Raw genomic sequence first — 27322 nt, 5'->3', positions numbered from 1 at the left:
ACTGTCCCACTGATACTGAAATCACTGTCGGTATGAAACAGTATATGATTTTATTGAAATTAAACATTAAACAACCGTAAAATTAATTATTATTACAGAGAACATAGACAACTTGACTCAGGAACAAATTCAAATGTCAATTTAGAGGCATAAATGCAAATATTATTTATTAGAAAAAGATGATATAACAAGTGGAGGTTCAGACTTTCATGGAAAATATGAAGCATGGCAGCATAAAAATAGGTATATAATATAAAGGTCATTTTCGAGTTGAAATAGAGAAAAGTTTAAAGAAAATTATTAGAAATGACCAAACAAAATCAACAGTTTGAATATTCTGAATTAATGAATAGGCTAAGAATTCACAGTATAGGAAAGTCAAACTTGGATGTATTTCTATTGTCACATGCAATTCAGAGAAATTGCTACATCCCTGGGATACTCATAAAATGAACTGAAAAAAATGCCAACAAGAGTGATTAGCAATTTATGACCAGTGTTCCATTACTAGAAAGTTCAGCATGTGGGAGTTATTTATACCCTGCTGTTCAAGGTCATCGCCAATGTCTGATTGCAAAAATTCAAAAAATTGCAACCTCAGGCAGAAAGCCATCAATAAAGCGTGGGTTTTCTTTTTGTGAGGTTGGGTATTTCTTCTTCACTATTTCCCCCCAACCACCATGGCATTACCTGGAGCCTCTGCACATTTCTTTGCTCCTGAATCTTGTTCTTCTTCTTTCCACATTCTCGTCTGAAACCACCTCCTCTTGTGTTTCCTTCCTGGCTGACCTTTTCACATTTTCTTTTTGAATCTTACTTGGGAGGGTGATTGACCCCATACTCTGTGGTCTCTTAGCCCAACAGTCCTGCCCTAAATGTCCCAGTATCCTATAAGACTGTAGAGTATAGAAATCATATAGTTGTATTTCCTAAAGCTTTACATTCAGACAACAAAATTAGCTCCGAATTTTTTTTTTTTTTCTGATGAGGTCAACTGAGTCAACTTTTTCAACAGTTTCTCAGAAGACAACTTGCCTATTCACCAAATGATCTCCCTTCAAGCTCACATCTTCGTTGGGTGTGAAGCCTTCCTTACTCAAGAAGACCCTTCCACCACCACCTTCTCCCTCCCCTTGATGCCAGGGACCAGTCACATGACCCTTACCTGTGTTTAATTCACTGTGTATAGCTATGGTATAACGTCTCTCATATCACCATTATAAAATGTGTCAAACTATATTAGAGTTATATTTCATGAAATGAAGTTCCCTAATATTAGAGAAAATATAATTGGTTGTTAGAGTCCAAGGTAGCACCTGGCACACAGCAGATTCACAATGCTTGAATGGACACTTGGCTTATATTAAAGACTTCTGCAAATTCTAAATCCCACATGTACATAGAAGCATTTTTATATCAACAAGAGTAATTGCTGCTAGCTATAACTTTGCTTGATAATCAGGGGCATGAAAAGTATTCAATAGTTATTTTTGGGCTTTTCTAAAAAGTACTATGTAGATTAGTACTACACCCACTAAAGTGTCAGCCCCTATCTACTGTATTGTATAACAGACACAGGACACTACCTGATTTAATGAATTGGCATCAAAGACTTACCCTTTAAGAGACACAAGACAATTCCACTTAGAGAAGTCTTAACCGTGGGGACCTAGCCTAGGACAGCCATTTTGAAAAACGGTTTGTTGGGGCTATTGGCTTTTGAAAGGGACCCTGGAAGTCAAAACTGGGCAAGAAAAGAAGGAAAAAAGGGAGAATGTCAAGCTGGTGTGGGTCTGCCACCCCATCGTCATGTTTACCACTTTCTTGTGTTGGAATTCTGTGTGTAATTTCATCTGGAGACTTTCTATTTTCTGTAAAGAGAATGGTAATTTTAAAGGTCTTAAAACGTCTCCATTCATTTACACCCCCTCCTCCTAGATGACTGGTGCTTAGGTAAAACATGAGAAGCTCCCCGTCACTCAGTCAACTACGAAACAACACAGGGCTGTGAGGCCCAGCATTCACGCTTCACAGTGTCCCCCCCCACCTTCCACCTGGAGGGCTCCGTTGGCCGCAGACTCGGGCCGGGTTCTTTGATCTTGAGAATTCTTGGTCCCGTGGGGGTAATGAATAAGTACTAATTCTATTAATGAGTAAAATTGTACTAATTACTAATTTAACTAGCTTTACTTAGTTACTTAAGAACTTCAAACAAGTACTAATTTTACCATGGACAGAATAGTACACGCTATTCTGATGGTGTGGGCACCATGTTAAAAGTGATGACATCAAGGGAACTGAAAGCATCCCTGCAGTTACTGAGGTGAAAGATAGAATTGACTAGGCAACGACAAGGAGAAGGCCAGGTCTAGTAGAGTGAAAGGATTCCAGGCAGAAAAAAAGGGCACGTGCAGGAACACGGAAGGGAGAAGGCCATTGCAATGTTGACAAAGCCACAAGTGTCATAGGCTGGTCCTGTCCCATGAAAAAATGAGATTACATAAAAAAGGCAGGTGGCGGCCAGATTGAGAAGAGGACTGCATGCCAAGAAATAGCATAGTGACCTCCCTTTCTTCCCATAGGATGGCGTGGGTGTGCAGCTGTCAGGAAGTTAGAGGACCGGCTATTTGTGGCTGAAATGGGCACCACTCTCTGAGTTTAAGTCTGGATAAAAATGCCAACAAAAGAAACTGGCATGTTCAGTCCTACATGAATCCATGTTCTCTTTGTTCTTCTTGTCCTTGCTTTATTCTTAACATCATAGAATTAATCACATAAACCCTTCCTTTTCCATAAACCGTGTTCTTTGAAACGTTAGTGCTAAAAAAGGAGAGAATAGATTCTCCACCAAGAAAACAATGTTTTAAAGAAAGAGTGACAGGAAGTATTCCTCATGAAGATTCACATGTACTTTGTGTTTTAAAGAATCTGCACATTAAAGTCTGTGTTTTTAGAAAACCTCATTTAAAATTGTTTTCAATTCCTGTATGATCCAAATTTATGTGCATAGTAAACATGTTTTTGCATATTTCATGTATAAATTTTGGGGAAAAAATACCTGATCTATGATTATCAGAACATTGTAAAGTATCCTGGTCTCTGGAGGAAAAAAAACTCTCTATGTATTCATACAGCCCCAGCCCCCAAATTCTTTTCTCAGTGTAAAATATTCAGGAAGCATTGAGTCTTTTGTGTTACTAATGATTCAGACATGGTATCTTTGCCTGAATCTGTTATTCATGTTTTATCTAACATTTTTCCAAGAAAAGAAGTGCCATCTGTGGACATCTAAAAGCCAAATGTAACTATTGGGTGGTGGGGCGGGAGGAGATGAATATTATGAAAAGTACAGCATTTGGCTGTGAACAGGAGAAAAGCACATCTCCGATCAAGCGTTTCTACCTAGAGGTCGCAGCTGGTTAAGCCTTTATGCCGCGGACACAGGGTCCCTATCAGCCCCTGTTTGGGATGCGTCCCCTCTCCCTAGGTTGGCACCCTGAGAACTGAGACCTATTCAGTTGTCCGGAATAGAAGCATTGTTTGTATTTCGTTGGCTCCATGGCTTTCTCTGAGCCAGCTTGGAAGAAATCATTAAAACTGAGGCAGAATTGAACTTGACTTTCTCAGTAATCTTGACAGAGTAAGCCTGTGCCTGTATCTCACGTGAAGTGAGCTTCGTTTGTGCTCATTAAAAGTGAGCTGAAAACAAAAACAAGTTGTAAAACTTAAAAAAGAATATATATTTTTAAACGCTATCTAAACCTGGTGGTCATGGTTTTTTAATTTAAAATTTGTTAGTATTTTTGAGTTTCTCTTAAAGTTATACTACATTTGAAATGTATATCACAGCATTTAGAGGAAACGCATCAAATATGGGAATATGTAGTTCTCTGTGATGAACTCTGGCATATATCCAAGTTAGCTACACACACAGCAAACACAGTCATACCCATACATACATGTGTACATAGACACACACACACACACACACACACATGCATGCAAATACATATTCAGTGTTTCTGTTCAAAGTTCTAATAAGGTAGGCCAGGCACAGTGGCTCATGCCTGTAATTCCAGCACTTTGGGAGGCCGAGGCAGACGGGCTGCATGAGCTCAGGGGTTCGAGACCAACTTGGGCAACAGAGGGAGACCCTTTCACTATAAAAAATACAAACATTAGCCAAGTGTAGTGGTGCATGCCTGCAGTTTCAGCTACTTGGAAGCCTGAGGCATTTGAATCGATTGAATCCAGGAGGCAGAGGTTGCAGTGAGCCGAGATCGCACCACTGCACTCCAGCCTCGATGACAGAGTGAGACCTTTTCTCAAATAATAAAACTAATACTACTAATAATAATGATCATTTTAATAAGGTAAAATTTTCTTCTAAAATTCTCAAACAATTCAAGGCTTATTTCCATTTTAGTCCATTCATTTCATTTCCATCTATTGAGCCCTATCCTATGTAAAGATGTGCTAAATTAAAATACAAAGTAGAGATCCAAGAACTAAGGTGAAACAAACAAAAAAACTGGAATGAAATTGAGGGACTAAGATGCTGGATAATTTAGTAGGTCAGATATTTATTGATCATTTTGCATTTTCCTTTTTGTCCATTGTTACATCATCGGAACTTCGCCCTTTTCTCTTTGTGTGCCTTTCAAGACACCATGTGTTAAATGCACTGTGGTTACATAGTCGTGTGCTAGTGTCTAATTAAGGACTCATCCCTCCATTCATTCATTAGTATCTGTAGGACCTCACCTTTATCTCATCTGATTCTCAGCCTAAACACTGGGGCTCAATAACTGTCTCTTTTCTTATCTTTCTCAATCCAAGTTAGTTTGCATTCCACCCTCCCCACAGCTGGCAGGGAACCCCATCTCAGCCATGTTCTACCCCCTTCCCTCCCTTTCAGGAAATCACACAGGAGCCCAGGGCTTCCCACCAGGCAGGGCCCATGACTGTGTTCATCTCAGTTGCTGAGCAACCATCACCCTACTCTGCATTTTAAAATTCATTAAAAACAGAAAGCTGACATTTGATTTTTCTTTCACATTGCAAGTGGGAGAGCAAAAGTGTTTTATTTCTAGACATTGTGTGTCTGTCATTTCTACATTAATGCACCACCAAATTTTATTTAGCAAGTTTTTTTCATTCTAGTAACTGGCCAGTATCTGGGCACCTGTTCCTGTTCTCATATAATAGCTATTACCATAAGCACTAACAGCAGTGATTAGGATGGATTGAAGCATGTAAATTTCAAAGAAAAGCCTTTTTTTTGCACACGGCCCTTGAGAAACTCTCTGAATTGCATGTCTGGAGCACAGAGGTGTAGTGTGAGCAGAGCTGCTCATTAGACCTGATGGGACCCTGCCTCAATTGCTGACAGAATGGAGCCACCCAGCTGGTTCATAGACAACAAGTACCCATTAGTGAAATATGATTCACATTCTCAACTATGTCTCTCCCCATTTGGTTTATATCCTAGTGAGAAATTTTCCAGATGTTGTTTTTGAGTCTAAGCATGCTCGACTGGGTGAAGCATCTATATTCCTCCATCTTAGACATCAGCTCAAAGTGACCTTAGAGTGGGTCTTAAATTAGTAACTCAGTTTTAAGAATAAGAAAACAAAGACTGAGAGGCAACATGACTTGGAAGTCAACACTAGGTCTTAGGTCTTCAGTGGGTATGAGGGAAAGAAAGCTAGTTGGGAATGAGAAGAAATGTGTTCTTTCCAGCTCAGCCTCTGAAGTGTTGTCCTCATCTTCCTGTAGGATGGAACACTGGACTAGAAGGGTGTTTCCCAAATGCCAGTCCATGAACTGGCTGGTGACTGCAATGAGGTTGTTCAGTAGCTTGTGAAAAAAAAATAATAAGGCTGTGGCTGTAAATTTTTCACAATGTTTCATATTCATGTATGTTACATATAACTAATTATTTCTGTTCTTAGATTTTCAAAAATTGTACTTTATTGATAAAATGGTGGCGGTAGTACACAATATCATTGTTTAGATAACTACCACCTACTGACAATGTCAGGCCTTGATCAAGTATTCTTTATTTTAGAAAAAAAAGGGCTGCAAATTTCAAAATTTTATAATCTCTAATCTAAATAAGCTCTAGGATCGCTTCCATCTGCCAGTCTGAGAGGACAAATGCTAAGTACATTTTTCATCATCTTCTGGACTACCAGGGACATTAATGTCAAAACATGAAAAGTATAGCTTTCATCTTAGTGAGATTCTGTATGTGAAAAGCCTTTTAATTAGTGAGATTTTCTACAAGTTACCTGTAGATACATATTTGGATGGTAGGTTTCAGTTTTGACTAAGTTTCTAGAATAGTATTTATCTGAGTCAATCAGTTAAAGGATGCAAAATTAGCTAAGGTATAATAAATTAAAAAAAAAGAAACAAGGAGAGAAAAAGAAAAATATATATATAAATAGGGAAGTAACAGAGTCTTTTTTATCATAATAAAGGACACTCCTTCTCCTACATAGTCTTTGAAATCATGACTTTTACATTCTGTTGACAAGGCATATTCTTTCTTATAATTGAAAAGGAATTATTAAGGTCCTGTTATTGCATTACAGCTGCACGAATGCAAGTTTCAACTGCTATTTTATAACAGAAGACATACTGCTAAAAATGTCTCTAAGATAGGAATACAGTTGACTTTATTACCCTTTCTTCCTAATAGTACATTGATGATGTTGGAAGAATGTTTTCTGTAGATAAGATGTTTGGTTATTAAAGCAAGTTAGTGTTTCCTCACCCTCAAAGACTCCTACTGAAAAATTATCATCTAAAGTCCAGAAGTACGTAAGAACAGTTTGAAGAAAATAGTTTGTGAAGGAGGTTGACATTTGCAGGGCTGTTTGTCAACTCCCCACTTGCAAAGTCAGGTTGCTTCATGTTCAACTTGCCTAAAGTCTGCCTTTCAGCTAAGGATACTGCCATATTTACCGATTTTAGTATGATGGGATATTTACTGTTCTTATGGGGCAACTTGTAGATGACTTTTGCCATTTCAGCAAAACTCCTTTCTATCTAATTTGAGTAAACATTCCTTGGAATGCTCAAAAGTATACAAAAGATAAAACTGAAAATGAATACATTCAAACACACAGTGAAATTTTCAAAAGGAGCTAAAATCTTCTCATTTGTCATGCATAAACTGCTATATGTTTGTAGACAAAATTCAGTGATGCTGATTTAGGTAAAATAATTTTAAATGAATTGCATTACTTCAAAGAAAAACAGGGAATAAAAGAAAGTTAAAGAAATTTAACAGTTGGATATAATGATAGCGGATTAAAGAAAACCAAAGAACTTTCAGTTTTTTTTCCCCCATCTGAGGTGCTTAATTTATGCCAGCTAAAAAAATAGGCAAATGACTTTTCCTGAAATACATTTACAAGGATGTTTTTCCCGGATAAATTATTTAGTGATAAGAACACACAATTCAGGAATATATAACAGCAAGAAAATTCCCCAAATGTAATGTACAATGATATGTGAACATGAATTTATTAAGGAAGGAAATGTGTTTGTATTTTAAAATATTTTTGAAACTTTTATTTCATTGTGGTTCTTTCTGTTTGTAGTAATTGCCTGAAGAGATTTTTTCATTTAGAAAAGTTTAAAGCAGAACTCAAGACAATCGAGTTTTTCCTTAAGTCAACCATTTCTTTTAGAAAATATGGTCTGAGGGACCAAGAAGACAACACTGCTGTGAAACATTTCTTTCCCGAGATACATGTTCCTTTCCAAGACTGATAGTCTTGAGACCTTGTAGATATGCTCGTATTTACCCATTGAATTCAAAAGATCTTTCATATTTCAATATGTTGAAGATTTTGTGATTTTTATTGTTTAACATTACAATTAAATGAGCAAAATGAAGTGGAAAATTGGCTTTCTTCAGATAAGTGTTTTTTTTTTTTTTCTGGGCTACTTGTATAATTAATGAGATATTATTTAATTAGCTATTGATTTATTTTGCTCTAAACATTTTAGAAAATTGGTCAGATATTGTGTTTCCTATTTGTGCTTTCTTAAAAGTCAAAGATGAACCAATTTCACACTAAGATATAACAGAAGAAAATTTTCCTGAATTACTGTCTGTTTGCAGTTCAAAGTTAGAAACTTCATCTCTTTTGTTTAAAATGACTGAGATTTATATAACCCACCAGTTTCCACTATAAAATCCTGAGAAGAAAAAGTTGGGTTTGAATGTCTGAAAGTTGGTATCATACAACTTACTTGTCACAGCACAATCCCAGACTTGACATGGAATCTAACAGTAGAGGATAAAAACAAAAGCAACAAAGAAACAAACAAAGAGCAGTCCTCTGCCCCTCCTGTGAGAAAGTCATGCCCAGCATGCTGGCTTGGGGAGGGAGTGAAGGGGCTCCCACAGATGGGCTGAGGCAGCATCGGATGTAGCACACAGTGACAGGAGAAATGCTTTGCCCAAGAAGGAGGAAAATGATCAGGAGCCCTCCTGGTACAGGGCTGGTGAGGTAGGAGGTGGGACTTGACTCAGGAAGCAGGGCTCAGACACTGGACCAAATTGAGGACTTGCTAAAACAGGTCTGGGGCAGAAGCAGCTTTCCATAAGACACCTCCTCCAGTGTGCCATGCCAGTTTACCGTTGTCATAGCAACACCCAGACATGGTCACCCCTTTCCATGGAGACCACCTGTTGACACAGAAGTTACCACCCTCATTCTAGAAATTTCTGCATTAACCGCTCCTTATTTTGCATGTAATTGAAAGTGGGTATAAATATGAGTGTAGAACAGCCTCTGGGCTGCCACTCTGGGCACACGGCCTATGGCATAGCCCTGCTGTGCACTGCTGCTTCAGTCAATAAAAGTTGCTATGTGACACCACCGGCTCACCGTTGAACTCTTTCCTGGGTGAAGCCAACAACCCTCCCAGGCTGAACCCCAATTCGCAGGCTTGTCTTTCCTGCATCATGGGGACTGGGAGAAGGAAAGGCAGGTGGACAAATGCCAGCACAGGCAGCATGGCAGCAAGGCAGCAAGGCAGCAAGGAATCTCATGCGGCTCCTGATCCCCATAGAGGAGGGGCCGTGGGAGTGAGTGGTAAGAGAAGAGTTTGGGAACTAGCAGATGAGACAATGTCCTCACTTGGCTTGATGAGGAGCTCACACTTCATACAATTCCAAAGGAGCCCTGGAGAGTCTTCGGCATCAGAAGGATGGGAATCCATGTGTCCTTTGGAATTCTTTCTGTCCCTGTGAGTTTGAGGGAAGGTGTCTCATCGGTGGGAACCAGTGAGGAGCAAGCCATGAAATCAAGGAGAGAGCCCAGTTGGCTGCCTCTTTTTCGTTTAGAAATCTGGGCAAGTGTCTTTTTAAAAGTGTTGAAAAGGTGAGTGATAAGGCCACCTATATCTAGAAAGAACCTTGGGATCTAGGGCAGATTTTGGTTTTAGATACAAATCATGAAGATATGTTAACAGTGTAAATCATCAGCGAGCAAGGGTGAAGAGAGGACGAAAAAAGAAAAATTCAAGAAGCAAGAAGTCAGAGACAGGAGAGAATACGATAGAATTCATTATGGTTCACAGCATAAGCAGAAAGGAGCTTTCGCTGGTGGGTTTTTCAGCTCTAAATTGCGTACTGGAAAAGGTCAAGTTTTTATCTGTTATATCTACAGGGCATATATAAAAAGAAATTTTAAAAAATCTCATACTCCCTGGTATTTTGAATGGATACTTATTGCTACCTCAGTTTTCCAAACAGATGTTAAAGTAAACAACTGTAAAACAGGACAATTTTCTAGATGTTCTTCTTCTGATTTCTGTGATACAAAATTTCCACGACAATATAGTCTCCATACTCCATGCTTTTTGTTGCCTTAATTCTGGTATATTTTTAGTCATTTCTTGACTCATCATAATCTTTTGCATAATTGGTTTTATGTCATTCTACTACATTTCACAGCCTTAGTTTTATGACTCTATATTCATTTTAACATTATTTTCGTAGGAAAAAGAAAATAGAATGAGTCAAGTCAATCTGATATTGAAGTTTAAAAATATAATCTGTTCTTATGGTCTATCCCAGATTAATAAACTGCAGAAGGCAAATGAATAGACACATCAATTATCAATTTTTTATAGCCAAAGAAAGTTTGAAAAACCATAATAGAGTTTTCATAACAAGGTAATTATAATAGGACAGTAACTCAATTCCTTGGGGAAATGCTTCCCTCTTACTCCAGGAAGGATTCAAATAAGACCTGATTTGCTTTTATTTCTTCTCCAATCTTTTTTTCTAATTCCTCTTCTTTCTTGTCCTCTGTGTATTTGACTGAAAAAGCAATGATAACAGGAGCAGTTACCTTTCAAAGCAAGAAGAAATATCTGTGTTCCATAGCTGAGTCTATTTTCATTTCTAACACCTTAGCCTCCACAATGTGTTTGGATATGTTTTATTAAGAAAATCATCATGTGCATAAAATCGTTTGTCCTGATATTGCATTAAATAGATAGTAAACACGTATCTGAGCAAAACTGAATTACCCTCATATATTTACATATTCTCCTACTGTTGGACTTTTAGGTTTTAAACTTTTCTCTGCTTAACTATTTCATGCTATAATGAATGCTGTCTAAAGATAAATTCTTAGGAGTGGAAGAAATAGACTATTTTATATAAATATAGCTATGTTTGTTGCTCCATGAGGACTAATTGCTCCACATATATGGAAGAAATTATCACTAACATCACCAGGGCTGAGGTTGCATCTGTTTCAACATAATTATTTTAGCTTTTCCTATTACCAGTTCTAATGGTTTGCTATCCTAGTAGATTTTTGAAATGTTATAGTATCTACTGTTATTTTGCTATTAATACACTCATCATAAAAATGTTTCTTTTGAAATGTACATGTGAATGCACACTAATTTATGTAGCAATACATAAACAACCCCCTCTTCATAATGAAAATGTTGCCAGTCTTACTGAACTGAATATTAAACCTAATATTTCTTAAACTGAAACTAATATTTCAGTTTCATTCATTTTCTTAACATTATTTTCTATTGATGGACATTTGAAACTAATATTTCAGTTTAAGAAATATTAATTTTAAATGAATAAGACATTTTAATCAGCTATTTTAAATTTTAGATATGGTTCAGTTTGTTAAATGACTGTAAAATAGTTGGTTGAAGAGAAAATAGGATTTACTTCTTAAAATCTTCCATAAGTGTGTGAATTTATCTAAACTATTAAGCTAATTTGTTGGCTAGTCCGATAATTGCCAGTCCTAGCCACTAAAAGTTAATGTTAACGTGGTTTAGACCAGCCATAATTGTACAGTTTCATTCTGTCACTTGAAATAATGGGAATGCTAGTTATATTTGCATGTTATACAACTTTTCACCTTCATTTCCTATCTACCTCAATTTGTAATCTTACTCTTATTACTATACCTATAAATTATCCTATTTTTACCAGCTGTCCTATTTTTAAGACTATTTAGAAAATGAGAAAACACTAATTTTCTGGCATTCATAATATACCTCTTGCAAATGTAAATAAACAGAAAAATAGGTATACACATTTAAAGAGGAATATGTGATTTTATCTACTAAAATATTTTTATAGATTTATAATTTTATCCACATCTATATGAAATACGCATTTTATCCTTTCAAAGAGGAGGGCAATTTTCCCAACTCTAAATTACAAAATATTTAGTTTCTGAACTATGGGAAAATAATATTGTATTAAAATAATTTGCTTCTAGGAACCCATAAAATAATCACTCAAAACTCACAAATATTAGAACAATCTATATATAATTAACTAACATTTAAAGAAATGATATGGTTTCATTGGAAATATTTTGAAATCCTCTAGAAATACTATTTGATCCAGCCATCCCATTACAGGGTGTATACCCAAAGGATTATGAATCATGCTGCTGTAAAAACACATGCACATATATGTTTATTGCAGCACTGTTCACAATAGCAAAGGCTTGGAACCAACCTAGATGTCCATCAATGGTAGACTGGATTAAGAAAATGTGGCACATATACACCATGGAATACTATGCAGCCATAAAAAAGGATGAGTTCATGTCCTTTGTAGGGACATGGATGAAGATGGAAACCATCATTCTGAGCAAACTATCACAAGGACAGAAAACCAAACACCGCATGTTCTCAGTCATAGGTGGGAAGTGAACACCTGGACACAGGGTGGGGAACATCACACACCGACGCCTGTGGTGGGTTGGGGGGAGAGTGAAGGGATAGCATTAGGAGATATACCTAATGTAAATGACGAGTTAATGGGTGCAGCACACCAACATGGCACATGTATACATATGTAACAAACCTGCCACTTGTGCACATGTACTCTAGAACTTAAAGTATACAAAAAAAAAAAAGAAATCCTCATTTTTCAGCATGTGTTTCCATATGTTATGAATAATAGCCAGGGAAAATGTAAAATACCCTCCCTCTCCTTATCCCTGCATTGTTTTTCCTATTTACTCACCTTTCTGTCCTTTGAATTGGGAAGAATGGATCCAGGGAAGATTTATGGCATGGATGGGGAGGGGACTATGTAGTTTCTGAAGAAGGAGAAAGAAAATTCCCGAGGTAGAGAGAATGGAGACGTGTGAAAAAGAGGGTAGCAAGCAATTTGGGAGTCAGAAAAACGTGGCTGCAGGAGGACTCAGTACTGATTTTCTGGACAATGGGTAATAGGAAGTTCATTTTCTGTTTTTTGACGTTTATTTGTACTCACATGTTAATGGTGGAGAATTTTCCATTTTTACCCCCAGAAATATCTAACAGAGGCATTTATTTTTCCATGGCCCAAATAGCTGTTCATCTCACAGTGGCGTAGGAAGTGAGCTGAACTAAACCTCTGTTATTTGGTAGGAAGAAACTTTGTAAAAACCTCCCAAATGAGCCATAACAGCCATTACAATGAGAGGCTTTCTCACTCTGTGTGACTCCTGGGTGGAAATTCATCCTTCCCCATCATTTATTTGCTGTGTCACTTCAGTGAGTTCCGTCAACTTTCAATGTCAGTTTCATCATCCATAAAATGGGATAAAGATAGTTACCTCGAGTGGGTTGTTTGTAGAACTAAGTTGCTTTCATAAGTATATAAATGGGCACATCATAAATATCAGTTTGGTGATATTAAAAAAATATGAGGAACATGCCAAGGCTGAAAAATTGTTTACAGTTTTTGCCTTCTGACATTTATCTCAATCATTAAATACTTATTTTAGAATATCTAAGTAAACAACAATAATCTTTTTCAAGGAACTATTGTAAAAACTATATGAGCAGCAAAAATATGACATAATATAGGTGATATTTGAAATAGAGTTCTACCAAATGGAAATGTGCAGTGCTATTATTTAAATCAGATGTTTCTTCACCCAGTATTCTCTCTAAGAACAATTTCATTCAAGAGAGTTGAGATAAATGTGTTTATGTCAAATCATGTTTCTTTTTAAAGCATTTGATGTTTACAGTAAACTCTGTGGCATTGTTATGAAAAAAATAGAGGTAAATTACTCTTGCTTGAATACATGAGAAAGAAAATTGGAGGTAAATTATTCCTATTATAATAAGAAAACAATTTTTATAGGCCAGATTCAGTGGCTCACATTTGTAATCCCAGCACTTTGGGAAGCCGAGATGGGAGGATCTTTGAGGACAGAAGTTCAGGACCAGCCTGGGGAATATAGTGATACCCTGTTTCTATAAAAAAAATTAAATAAAAGTTAGCTGTGCGTGCTGACCTGTGCGTGTGGTCTCAGCTACTCAGGAGGCTGAGGCAGGAGGATTGATTGAGGCTGGGAGGTTGAGGCTGCAACGAGCTATGATCCAACCACTGCACTCCAGCCTGGGTGACAGAGTGAAACTGTGTCTCAAAATAACACTAATAATAATTTTTATAAAATAATTTAGGCTTGTTGCCTACTATCTCCTTACACGCTTTTATGCAATTATTTTTGTCAGATTGAATCTTCCTCTCAGTATAGAATAGAAAAGATGTCATAATTTCTTCTACACTTTAAAAGGTGAGGAAATATATTATGGAAATTGAATCTGGTTTATTTTACAATCTAGAAAGTGCTGACAAAATCTCAGGTGTTCATGGAGGAAAAGTGGTTTTGGAATTAGCTTATGAGTTAGATTTCTATCTTTCCTAATTTGTAGAACAGATGATCAAATGATGTTGTCAGTTTGCTCACTTAGAAGTGGAAATAGGACATTTTTTAAAAACTATTCTGATTCTGAGAAAGAAAACCAAAAACTTCTAAACTGAGTTTTTTCTCCTAGCATTGCATGAATGGGTATTAGAAACAAGAAGTTGTTGTGGTGTCAGAAACCACTTTGAAATTCCATCTCAGGCACACAGCTCCACATGGGCACAGTCAACGAATTTCAGGAGCTGGAAACTGACAGATCTTTCAAGTTTTAGGTTTTGTTTTGTGTTTTGAGACAGAGTCTTGTTCTGTCACCCAGGCTGGAGTGCGGTGGCACAATCTCAGCTCACTGCAACTTCTGCCCACTGGGCTCAAGTGATTCTCATGCCTCAGTCTCCCGAGTAGCTGGGACCACAGGCATGCACCAGCACACCTGGCTAATTTTTGTGTTTTTTGTAGAGATGAGGTTTTGCCATATTTCCCAGGCTGGTCTTAGACTCCTTGGCTCAAGGGATCCACCTACCTCAGCCTTCCAAAAGTGCTGGGATTACAGGCATGAGCCAGGACTCCTGGCCAAGTTTTAGTTTTAATGCATCCTCAAATTAGCTTATATATATGTACATATATATGCATAGGTGTATATGTATATGTGCGTGTACATACGTGTGCACATGTGTATGTGTGTGCATGTTTGTGTGTGTGTGATCCCTACTTACAAATGGCCAGGAGAGGAACCAAGTTCCCATGTGTGTAGTGTCCACCCCCAGCCATACATATTTTGAGCGCCACAGCTGCTCTTTGATTCTAAGTCTCCCAGCTACACTGACTTCCAAATTCACACCCAGCTGTTTAATAACAGAAGGTACTTGGATTCACAGAAAGTCTTCCCTTTGCTCATCGAGAATAAACATGTTTTCTTCATTATAGAAAGAAGAAAATCACATTGGATATTTTTCTGGCTGCTGTGAGATATTACCACAAACGTAGTGGCGTAGAAACCACAAAGATCTCATCTTGTATTTCCACAGGTTGGAAGGCTGATGTCGGCTTCTAACCTGCAGATGGGTCTCCCTGAGCTGACCCCATGGTGTTGAGGGGCCTGTGTTCTTTTCTGAAAGATTCAGGGGAGTCTTCTCCAGGCTGCCATCATTCCTGAGCTTGTGGCCTTCTTTATCCATCTTCAAAGCCAGCAAGGGTGCATCTTTCTGACGATTTTTTAAATGACATGTCCCTCTGACCTGAGCCAGGAAAGGTTCTCAGCTTTTAAGAAATGTTACGACAACCAGGAACCCATCCAAATAATTGCAGGTCACCTCACTTGCTCAAAATCCTTAACTTTCACACCTGTCAAATCCTCTCAGCAGGTAAGGAAACATAGTCGCAGGTTCTGGGAATTACGATGCAAACATCTTTGGTGGAGGTAATCGTTCTGCTCCCACAACTGCAAAAAGAGATAAGGCCAACATCTGTCCTCACTCCAGGTGTGCACACAGTCCATACCCCTTCTCCAGAACACCCTCTTTTCCTCACCTACCTGCGTTTGATGTTTCAAATTTCAGCTTCACTGCCCTCTTTTTCTAGGTATTCTCTGACATTTGAATCCTCAGTTTTATTCTCTGTTCTATCAGTATCATTTTCTCCCTTTGTAACACTTAGTTATTAAGTAAATATTTGAGTACTTGTTTGATTAGTGTTGTTCTCCCTCTTTCACTGAAAGTTCTATGAGGGTAGCTACAGCGTTGGTTGTATTCGAGACGAAATTTACAATATCCACCATGATACAGAGATTGCAGAAAAGCAACCCTTTTTGAGTGAATACAGGAGTAATTTGTCAAGGCTGATGTGCTGACAAATAGAGTTTTAAATTTTTAAGTATAAAAGTGCAAATTTGTTATTGAAGACCTAGTTTAAAACTTAGTTAAAACTTACACAATGAAACATTTTGTACATTTCCACGACCTCTACATTCTTCCATTCTTGTGAAAAAGCTTAAGAATGAACTGCTAGAAGAAAAAAAAAGTGTGCAGAATGATACATTAAGACATTAAAATGCCATATTGTAAGTGAGCTCTTGAAAAGCAGATAGACAGATGCTTCATTTTTTAAAGCATAATCAGTAACATGAATAAAATCTTAACTATATTGTGAAGATAACACATAATTCATCAAATAGTCACATCTCATTTTGTTGTGTCATTATAAGAGTAATAATACTAAGACAGCTGGTCATCCCACCAGTCCTAGAAATGGCTGATTGAAAAATGTTTTCTCTAGAGAAAACAAAAATAACAAAAAAACAAAATTTACACTTAAACTGAGAGGCAAGCATTAAGAGCCAACCCACAGCAGGACTGGGAGATTCCAATGTCCTTGTTTCTTCTCATCCAGAGTACAATCACCAAAATGCAAATAGGATTCATTTTTGTTTTTTGTCTCAGGGTTTTTTTGGTTGGCTTGAATAAATGCTATTGAGCATGGCAAATGAACGCAGCGTCCTCCCCGCCCCGCCCCCATAATTTCCGTGTATAATGGTCATCACTATTAACTAGACACAATTAAGATCCTTCTACAAGGAGCACTGAAGAATTTGAACAGCAGCCGTGCAGGAGGTTAGGTACATAAACCTCCCTTCATAGACTGTCAAGAGTCCATGTATCCAATCATGTTTTTCAAACTATTTTTCCTAGCTCTTCAGTTTCTCACATATGTATAACACTTGAGAAAATTATAGAAATGAAAAGTTTGGTCAAGGGTAAATAAAGGCTTATTTGTATTTTATATTTCAATTTCCTTCCACAGTTGTTGCATATTGTTTTCTGAATTTTTTTCATTTTTTTATTTTTTTATTTTTTTATTTATTTTATTTTTTTTATTTTTTGAGATGGAGTCTTGCTCTGTCGCCCAGGCTGGAGTGCAGGGGCGCGATCTCGGCTCACTGCAGGCTCCGCCTCCCGGGTTCCCGCCATTTTCCTGCCACAGCCTCCCGAGTAGCTGGGACTACAGGCGCCCGCCACCGCGCCCGGCTAATTTTTTGTATTTTTGGTAGAGACGGGGTTTCACCGTGTTAGCCAAGATGGTCTCGATCTCCTGACCTCATGATCCGCCTGCCTCGGCCTCCCAAAGTGCTGGGATTACAGGCGTGAGCCGCCGCGCCCGGCCCTGAATTTTTTTAATTACAAGAACACTCCCCAGTATTTTCTTTGTGCCGTGTATTGGATCACCTCCTCTGCATACACAACAGTACTTAATCCTCACAGCAGTCATTTTAATTGTAAAAAAGTATCTATAATTGATATGTAAAGTCACTTATTCTCTGAAAGGTAAGACATTGGCCCAAGGTTATCTAGGTAGAGTAGTGAATGGTATTTGAATTTGTCTGTCTCTGCAGTATCTCATGATGCCTTCCACACTGATATGAACAGCACTGTGGAGAAAAAGTAAATTAATAAAACAGCTTTCTGACATTTAGTTATGGAGATTAGAAAAGACATGAATGCAAATACTTTAAACCAGCTTAGCGTTTCTTAAAGATGTGTTATTATTATCATCATTATTTTGAGACAGGGTTTCACTTTGTCACTCAGGCGGGAGTGCAGTAGCATAACAATAGTTCACTGAAGCCTCCATCTCCATTAACAAATCCTCCCACCTCAGTCGCCAGAGTAGTTGGGACTACAGATGCACACAACCATGTCTGGCTAGTTTTTTAATTGTTATGTTTTGTAGAGGTGCGGTCTTCCTATATTGCCCAGGCTGGTCTTGAACTCTTAGTCTCAAGAGATCCTCCCACCTCAGCCTCCAAAAGTGCTGGGATTTCAGGCATGAGCCACCATGCCCAGCCAAGATTTATAATTATATAAGGATAGCACAGCAGGCATTTATATTAATATACATTTCTAAAGAATTTTTCATTTTTTACCTAAGTAATTATCCGTGAGATTCAACTTTGTCACTTAAACCATAAGAATGTTGAGTAGAGGGTTGTGGGGTTTTTCTTTTAATTCAAATTTTCATTAATTTTTTTTGTGCTTTTTAAAGTTGTATTTCTTTTAAAAAATCATGCTTTTCTAAGCACACTCTAAACACAGCAAACCATATCTAAGTGACACTCTAAGCATAATTAACAAAAAAAATTATACTCTGAAAAAAGGTAATTATCATCAATGTATTGAATAGAGGAATTGTTTTGAAATGCTGGCCAGAATTTTGTAACATAACATTTAACTTCATTTTGTCCAGGTAGTTAAAAGGGAGCTTTTGCAATTTCAGACTATAATGTTAAAGGAAGGAAATCTCATTCAGGCATTATAATCTCAAATAAATTATTACATAAAAAAAATAAAGAGGATGATTTGTTGATAGAGCTAATCATTCAGGATTTTATGGTACCTCAACATAATTTTCAACAAGTCCAGGGCCCTTGAACTTCTAATAGTCACCATTATTTATTTCATTCAGCTTTTTTTCTACATTGGTTGAGGCTCCTTGTAACCATACTTTACCACAAAATGTATGACTTGTCTTCCACTGAGGGCCTAAAAATGTTGTCATGGTAAGCCCTTGTAAAGGAAGAGTTTTGTTGCTGTTGTTCTCTAGTGGAAACCTACAAAAATCATCCAATTTTCTATCTAAATAGCATGTCATACTTGAGTCTTCAATTTTTGAAAATATTTTAACAGGATCAAAGCCTCTGATCCCTGAGAAATGGCACTGGATTAACAATATTAAATCTGGACTGCCTTGCCTCTCCAGCCTCATACACTGAGCTTGGGTTGAAGTCTTGATTTATGCAAAGCAAAATGCAAGGCTTTGAGGAGGAATCAAAGATAAATTGGTTTGTCTGTTGTCCGGTAGCTCCTTTGGTAGCAGAGAGGATTCAATATTGATGATCGCTTACATTTAAATGACAATTGACATTTTACAACATATTCCTATTTGCCTTTTTAATTTGAGTTTCTCAGGAAACTGAGATGCAATAGAATTAGATGACTTGACAACTAATGCCAGCACCAAATCCATTCTTTTCACTCCACCACACTATGCATCTTTATTAAAGCATCTATGTGCTTTAGAGGTAGACTTCAGATACAGACCTCAAACTATGAAAAAGCATCCATACACTGCCTACATATCAATGACCATAGCAGAAGATGTATGATTTTAGCATGTTCACACTATAGGCTAAGTCTAACCTCAAGCGGATATTTGGTATTGTATTTTTTAATGTTTCTGAAAGTAGGATCATCCCCAGTGCTGTGCTGGATACGTTCTGCAGTCTCATACAAACATATGAGAACCTTACGGACAACAGAAGCTCAGGGTGAGCTGGGTGCTGGCTCTACCACCTGAGGGGTTTTGCCAGACTGCAGAGGACGAGAGCTCACTGTACATAGGGGATTGAATAGGGGATTGAAAGTGAACTTTGCTTATTTGTGAAGGATTACAGGAGGAAATGAGCAACAGTACTATATAAAAAAGATATATACACACATGGAAATCCAAAAAAAAACCTGAGTGGAAGGAAAGTAAAAACAGTTTTAGTTAAATTAAAAGGAAGGGGAAATAAGTGATATTGTTGCACTGTCTCTCCTGAGATGGTGCTTTAACTTTTTGTGCCATGACCTCTGTTATTCCAGTAAAGTCAGTGATCTTTTAGAATGGTGTTTCAAAATTCACATAGAAAGTACAGATTACAAAGAAAACCAATTATATTAAAATACACTTAGTATCCATGTACTCCTTGGGGGTTTACCAGCCCCATCTGGAAAAGGCAAGCTATGCTGATAATGGGACATTATCCATTGGGCCATATGCTTAAAGACTCATTACATTAAAATCAAAGCCACTGAAAAATTCCTTGTGCACGTTCCTGAAAGTGTCATATTTCTAGACAGAAAGAAAGTGATTTCTTTCTCATCCCCCAAATCCATATTTTAGCTAACCACAGGTATGGCTTATCTATATTGCCAGTCTGAAAAGTCTCTTTCCATCACCGTGTAGGACAAAGTTCAGTGTCCTGACTTAGCACACAGGTCCGCCATGACGTGCTCGTGTCGGTCTTGCCAGCCCCTGCTGCCACTTCTCTGGGGCTTACTTTTTGTGCTTCTGTAATAATGGGCTGAGGATAACTTAATGGGATGTGGTGCTCCGCACCTCTTTGTATTTGCTACCTTGGACTCTCTGCTTGGAATGACTCCCCAGTCATGCTTCTGGATTGCTGATCATCATTTAAGACTCAACTCAAAGAACCTTCTTCCATAAAACTTTCCTGAACTCAGACTCCCAGACTTTCCTTGCTTTGTGCTTTGATGCACCCTGAGCATAAATATTTCATCATTGCTGCAGTCTGTGCCCCCAACTCTTGAGGAAAGAGAGCATGTTTTATTCACTACTTTATACCCAGAGTCAAGCCAATGAATAGAAGACATTGCATACCGAATTACTGAATGAATGGATAGATGAAATGGATGAAGCTTTTTTTCTTTTTAACTTTGAGATGGAGTCTTACTCTGTTGCTACTACACTCCAGCCTGGGCGTTATCTTGGCTCACTGCAACCTCTGCCTCCTGGGTTCAAGGAATCCTCTCATATCAGCCTCCCAAGTAGCTTGGATTACAAGAATGCACCACCATGCCCAGCTAATTTTTGTATTTTTAGTAGAGACAGAGCTTCACTATGTTGGCCAAGCTGGCCTCAAACTCCTGGCCTCAAGTGATCCACCTGCCTCGGCCTCCCAAAATGCTGGGATTACAGGCATGAGCCACCACGTCCAGCTGGAAGATGATTTTTATTAGCCAGGGCTCTCCAGAGAAATAGAACCAGTGTTTTAGTTGGAAGACCATCAGGCACGGGAACTCTGTCTTACTTGAGAGTCAGTTTTCCTTCTACTGAGGCCTTCAAGTGATGAAACGAGGCCCACCCACATTACAGAGGGAAATCTGCTTTACTCATTCTACCAAATGAAATGTTCATCTCATCTAAAAACACCCTTGCAGACACACCCAGAATAATGTCTGACCAAATATCTGGGCATCCTATGGCCAAGTCAAGTTGTTGCATGACATTAACCATCATAATACTTAATGCCTAATACATCTCAATTTGAAAATCTATCTGGCTATATGAAATTATTTGTGAATAACTCAGAACTCATGATGCTCTTACTGGAAAATGCTAGGACTTTTATACACATTTTTTGACCATATGAGAACAGGTGACAACCTTGTTCTAGTTTGTCTGGGAACTGCTTGAGGACACACTTTGCGTTTTCTTTATCTTGATGTTTTATTTCCCATAGAACACAAGCTCTCAGTAATTGTTAAATTTAACAGAAAAAGAAATATTTTCACATTAAAAAATAGAAAGCATAGAATAAATATTACAAGGGGAGATGAGGCTCAAATGACTAAACTTGAAGCAAAGAACAAACAAATTTTAACATGAACAAAATCTTAGAAATGTGGGAATTTAATGAAGATGGTAGAACTTTCACTGTATGTTTTCTATGAAGGCATGCGCAGGCTAAATATCACCCCCAATGTGTTCATTCCTTAATCCCTGGAGCCTGTGAATAGGTTGCTTTATGGGAAAAAGGGGTTTACAGATACGATAAAGGGTCTCGAGATAGAGACTATCCTAATTACCCTGGTGGACCCATTCTAGCTATGTGAATTCTTAAAAGCAGTAGAAACAGGCAGAAGAATGGGTCTCAATGAGGACTGGACCCAGCAATGCTGGCCTTGAAGATTCACAAAGAAGGCTATGACCCCAAAGAATGTGGTAGTCTTTCGAAGCTAAGAAAGAATGGCCCACAGTTGACAGCCAGCAAGAAAATGGGGATGTGGGCCTCATAAATGCAACAAACTGGATTCTAAAAGCACCTGAATCAGCATTGGATGAATTTTCCCTAAGAGGCTTCAGAAAGGACTGTAGCCTGAAAACGCCTTGATTTTTGTCTAGTGAGGCCTGTCTTGAACTTCAGACCTACAGAACTAAAAATTAGTAAGCCTGTGTTCTCTTAAGCCACTATATTTGTAGTAATGTACGGCAGCGATAGAACAAATGACCGCTCTGTAAAACCAATGACCGCAAAAGAGTGGCTTGACACAGCAGGTGTTTATTTTTATTATTTATTTATTTATTTATTTTTGAAATGGAGTCTCACTCTGTCGCCCAGGCTGGAGTGCAGTGGCGCTATCTCGGCTCACTGCAAGCTCTGCCTCCCGGGTTCACGCCAATCTCCTGCCTCAGTCTCCCCAGCAGCTGGGACTACAGGCGCCCGCCACCAGGCCCGGCTAACTTTTTGTATTTTTAGTAGAGACGGGGTTTCACTGTGTTAGCCAGGATGGTCTCGATCTCCTCACCTTATGGTCCGCTCACCTCGGCCTCCCAAAGTGCTGGGATTACAGGCGTGAGCCACCGCGCCCGGTCTGGCATTTATTATCTCATAGTTGTCATGGGGTGGGACTGTGCTGAGTCCTCGGCCGTAAGTCTTGCATGCTATGATCAAGGCATTAGTTCCACTGCCTCCTCATCTAGAGGCTGGATGGGAGGACCGTGCATCCAAGCTTATTCAGGTTGTGGGCAGAATCCATTACCTCCTGACATGAGCATGGCGAGCCCCAGCGTTTTGCTGTCTGGGGGCCATTTCCACAGTTTCTCCCTACGTAGAATTCTTCAACACAGCCCCTGCTTCATCAAGCCCACAAGGAGAATGGATAACTCCATCCAGGCAAGATGCAGCCTTATATAATGTCACACAGTCATGGCAGTGACAACGCTCACCTCTACCATATACTATTGGTCAGACGCACATCACAAGTCTTTCTCACAGTCAAGAGCAGGGGATTATACAGAGATGTGAACACCAGAAGGTGAGACTCACTAGGATCACATTAAGTCTGTACTGCCACACTCGTCTTTTTAAAATCATGACACAGTCTTGTATCAGTGGGTAAAACAGATTTTATAATTTTTAAAAATGTTATAGAAGATCTAATTTGTTATGATAATTTGTTAACTCATCCTATTCTATAGAGTTTACCTTTTCTGCCTATTAATATTATGATTGCGCAACTGCCTGGGTGAAAGAGCAAGACCCTGTCTCTTAAAAATTAAAAAATCTGCCCGAAATTGAATGTGTACACCCAAGGTTTTAGTTTATTTTCCATTGACAAGTCAGTGTACACACATGTTCAGGAAAGAACTGTCATCAAAGTAGAGTTTTTCCTTTAAAATGTTTCATCTGGTTTCTATTTCCAATTTCATGGACAGAATTCTAGGCTTAATACCTGAAAACTGCTTTCTAATTTTAAAATTGTAAATAGTGAAAAAGTTACAATGTGAAGAGATGGAAAATTCTCGGATGAAAGAAAGCTAGATAGTCCATTCTCATATTCATTTTTACCCAGGGACCAATCACCTCTTCTACTGTGGTCTCCCATTAATTTAGAACTAACAGTTTTAATTATGTGGCTGACCAACGAAAACTGGTATAATACAATGGGAGATCCTGAAACAAACTTCTATTTTTTCTTTGCAGAACTCATAGTGATCAAAGAGTCTCATGAAGGTTGTGAATGATTTATATGTGTTAAAGAAAATATGTTTATTTAAATAATCTGTTAAGTATCATTTGAAGAACTTTGGCAAATGGCTTTGAGTTGTATGATCCTTTTCCATATTTTATTAAATGTTTTTATTTTCCTTGCAAGAAAATGTGGGAGATTTATGATTACTTTGTTAGCAAATTAATGCCAAAGGGGAAACAAAAGAAAATGGCGTACTTTTTATTCGCTGTTGCCAACATTATAATAAAAATTGTTGTTGAGATGCTTCCTGGTGGTGTTTACATGATAATCACTATCCATTAGAAAAGTGACAGGGCACTATTCTGATTCAGGCCCCTGTCACCATTTATTGTTAGATATTTTACAAGCTATTTGGAGTGTCCATTGTTTCATGACTGATGACAACATGAGCAATATCAACATGGCAGATTAGGTCTGTGATTTTCTCCTGAAGCTTCTAAATCCCATCCTATAGGAATGACTTGGGAACATTTTATATTATTCCTTCATTATAATTTCTACATTCACTCCTCATTTGGTATTAAAAGCAGCAATGTTGATTGCTGGACGAAAGAAATTTAGTAGTGTCAGGTATGACATGTACAAACTTGATAGGGCAATATTTTAATTGTTTTCTTGGTCATTTTTATCATTCTAAATTCTTTGTTGCCTATCATAACATTTACAGTAGATTAAAATTGATAATTTTTTTTGTATGTGACAGTTACTATAATTTTAATATCACGCCTTAAATGTCATAAACATTATGAAAGGGATATATAGTAATCATAGAACATTTACTTTGGAAAGAATATAAATTACCTGCAGTCCCACCTCCCACCACTAAGCATTGTACTTTCTCCTGCCGCTTTCCTTGGTGGAGGTGGCCAGTTCTGCTGAGGGTTCTTGCTGCTGAAGAATGAATGGGGAACATGGCTGAACTTTATTCTGTTTTCCTGCTCTTCTCTCGCCATAGCATCCTTCAATGTCATCCCAGTCCGATTCCGTAACTTGCCAGCCACGATCACTTGTTAAACATTCTCCTGTGGAGATGTGGTTCCTGCGCCTTGAAATGCCGACTTTTATCTTTGTTGAGCTGTGGTTTGCCCTGTTTGGATAAACACTCAACACTGGGCCTCCCTTGACAGCACACTCATTGGCTCCTCAGAGGGCCCCGTGGGACCCTCATCCTCTGCCTCTTTCATTTGTTTTCCCACAGCCTCTTGTGACTCAGACCTCTTCAGCCAGTCCTTGGGTAATATCAGCAAGACTGAAGCCATCGTCACCTTCCCTAATGTCCCTCATTCCATCCAAGGGAAACGTGACCTGGCAGGGGTACCAGGATGCGAACAGACGAGCAGACAGACTTGGAAGCCCAGGAATATTCATTTTGATACTCAGTACATTTAAACTGGCAGTATGTATTGAGTACTTTTTTTTCATTAGAGGACGTTCTTTGAAAGCATGGTTTTCACTATGGGCATGGTATTTTAATACACGTGTGATGCAACATATTTTCACAAGACCCTATCGTTAAGCCTTTACATTTGTGGCAGCTACACCTTTGCTTTCAGCCCTGTTTCTGACTTCAAAGAGCTGAGGTTAAATGCATGGTAATGGGCAACTTATCTTTTACAGATGTCTTTCCTGAAAGCTCATAGAATTCAAAGTAAATTTAAGGCACATGTCACTACTCAAAAGATGTGTTTCAAATAAGATAAATACATAACGACATTAACTTAAGATATTCCAAGATCAGTTCCTGAGTTCCAAAGATGTGATTGCATTTGGTTTGCAAAACACTCAAATATTATGAAAACAGGAAGGGTAGCGCCATGTAAAGAAAATACTCTTAGGTAAAGTGAGTATGTCCTTAAAGGTGTGACTTACGGAATCAAGTTCCTAGGACAGAATACGGGAACATGAGTGTTCTTGGGCTTAATAGCATTGACCACAAGTAATGAGTGAGTAGATTGTGTTTGAGCCTGAAATAAATGGAAATGCTTGAAAACACAAATGATAGAAGTCACTAAAGTGCAAATACATACACAATTCCTTATACCCGACATGTTGGTGAGCAATACAAATTTAAGATTTAAGTGCAGATTTAAGGTTTTTCTCACTCTGATCCCTGAGCAAATATGCCCTCTGCTGTGGCCCAACCTGTTCTCATTATAGGGCAAAGCTGATGAAGAGTAAAATACCCACTAGCTGGTGCTGATGCAGATAAAAGCCCCTGTTGCTGAAAGGTCAGGGGGTATTGTCTTAAACAGGGTTCAGTTTATGTGGTGCTCAACAGCAGTGCTACTGAGATCACTGAGAGCCATGCAGAGGAAGGTATAATTCTGATGGTGGCCTCTTGACGTTCAAGGCACAACTTAGCAAAGAGAGCAAGAGAAAGAGTCTCTAAGACATCCAAGAACTCCTGATTATAGCTCCTCCTGAAGCTTGGTGGGACAATGTAATTGGATACTTTATGAAACTATTAAAATTATTATCTAGACAATCATCTAATTTATAATAATAACTAACTACATTTTGTTAACATTCAATCATCTTTGCTGTTTTAACTATGATTTTTAAAGCCATCTGTTGAGCCTTTATAACATGCCTATTGGTGCACTGGAGTGAAGACGCATCATATTTTAAATGCAGATGATCCTTCTCCTTTCCACTTTTTTGGTTTTGTGTTTGTCTGTAATGGCTATTGAGATGAAAGCACAAATACTTTTGTTGCAGGAGAATTGGAAACAGCGGGAAGCTTGCACATTTCGAGTCAAATCCTTAGGGACGTGTTCCTCTATGGGTGTTTTGCCTGTGGGTGCAGATGGTTTAAGGGAGCTGAATTGTGCTAATGCTCCCTTTCTTTGCTCATCTTTGAATCGTTGTCAAATTTTGATGTTGCTGAGGTCTGGAAACTGACTGTTGATTTTGCTGATTCACATTCTAAATCATTCGATAGAAGATGAAGTCAATTCAACCTTAACCACAGGATGAACTGAACCACCATTTTTTTTTTTTTTTTTTTGGATTGACCTTCCCTTTTTTCAGTGGAAGGAGAGTATATATTTGGTAAAGGCACAAAGAACTGAAATCAATCTGATGAATTTTTCATCTGGCTTTTCATTTTCTTTCAATTTATCTTGTAGTTTTCTTTCAACACAGAAAGCTTAAACAGCTAAAGAACAGTGATTCATGGATGAAGTACAAGCATTTTCAGTTGCAGTTCAGACAAGACACATGTTTTAGTGACCTCGGCTTCACCCGTATCTTGCAGACAAGTAAGAACAATGCTTTTAGTTCTATGTTGTTCAATTTTTTTGTTTGTTTTTTTGTGTGTGTGTGTGTTTTTTTTTTGTTGTTGTTGTTGTTGTTTTTTGAGACAGAGTCTCGCTCTGTCACCCAGGCTGGAGTGCAGTGGCGAGATCTCAGCTCACTGCAAGTTCCAACTCCCGGGTTCACGCCATTCTCCTGCCTCAGCCTCCCAAGTAGCTGGGACTACAGGCGCCCGCCACCATGTCC

The 27322-nt window shown here is 38.2% G+C and overlaps 1 protein-coding gene and 1 long non-coding RNA gene across 2 annotated transcripts in view; one reads left to right on the top strand and one right to left on the bottom strand.

Moving 5' to 3' along the window:
- CSMD1 (CUB and Sushi multiple domains 1) overlaps positions 1-27322 on the top strand; it is a 2063616-nt gene that overhangs the window by 764337 nt on the left and 1271957 nt on the right. The window lies entirely within an intron of this gene.
- LOC129060869 (uncharacterized) overlaps positions 10131-27322 on the bottom strand; it is a 46485-nt gene continuing 29293 nt past the window's right edge. The window contains exon 3 of the long non-coding RNA XR_010141045.1: positions 10131-10351. This is a non-coding gene — a long non-coding RNA (uncharacterized LOC129060869). The remainder of the gene's footprint in view (positions 10352-27322) is intronic.

Source organism: Pongo abelii, chromosome 7, assembly GCF_028885655.2.
Source record: "Pongo abelii isolate AG06213 chromosome 7, NHGRI_mPonAbe1-v2.0_pri, whole genome shotgun sequence".
Classification (NCBI taxonomy): Eukaryota; Metazoa; Chordata; class Mammalia; order Primates; family Hominidae; genus Pongo; species Pongo abelii.
The sequence above is the reverse complement of the archived record's forward strand: the minus strand, read 5'-3'. Positions and strand labels throughout refer to the sequence as shown.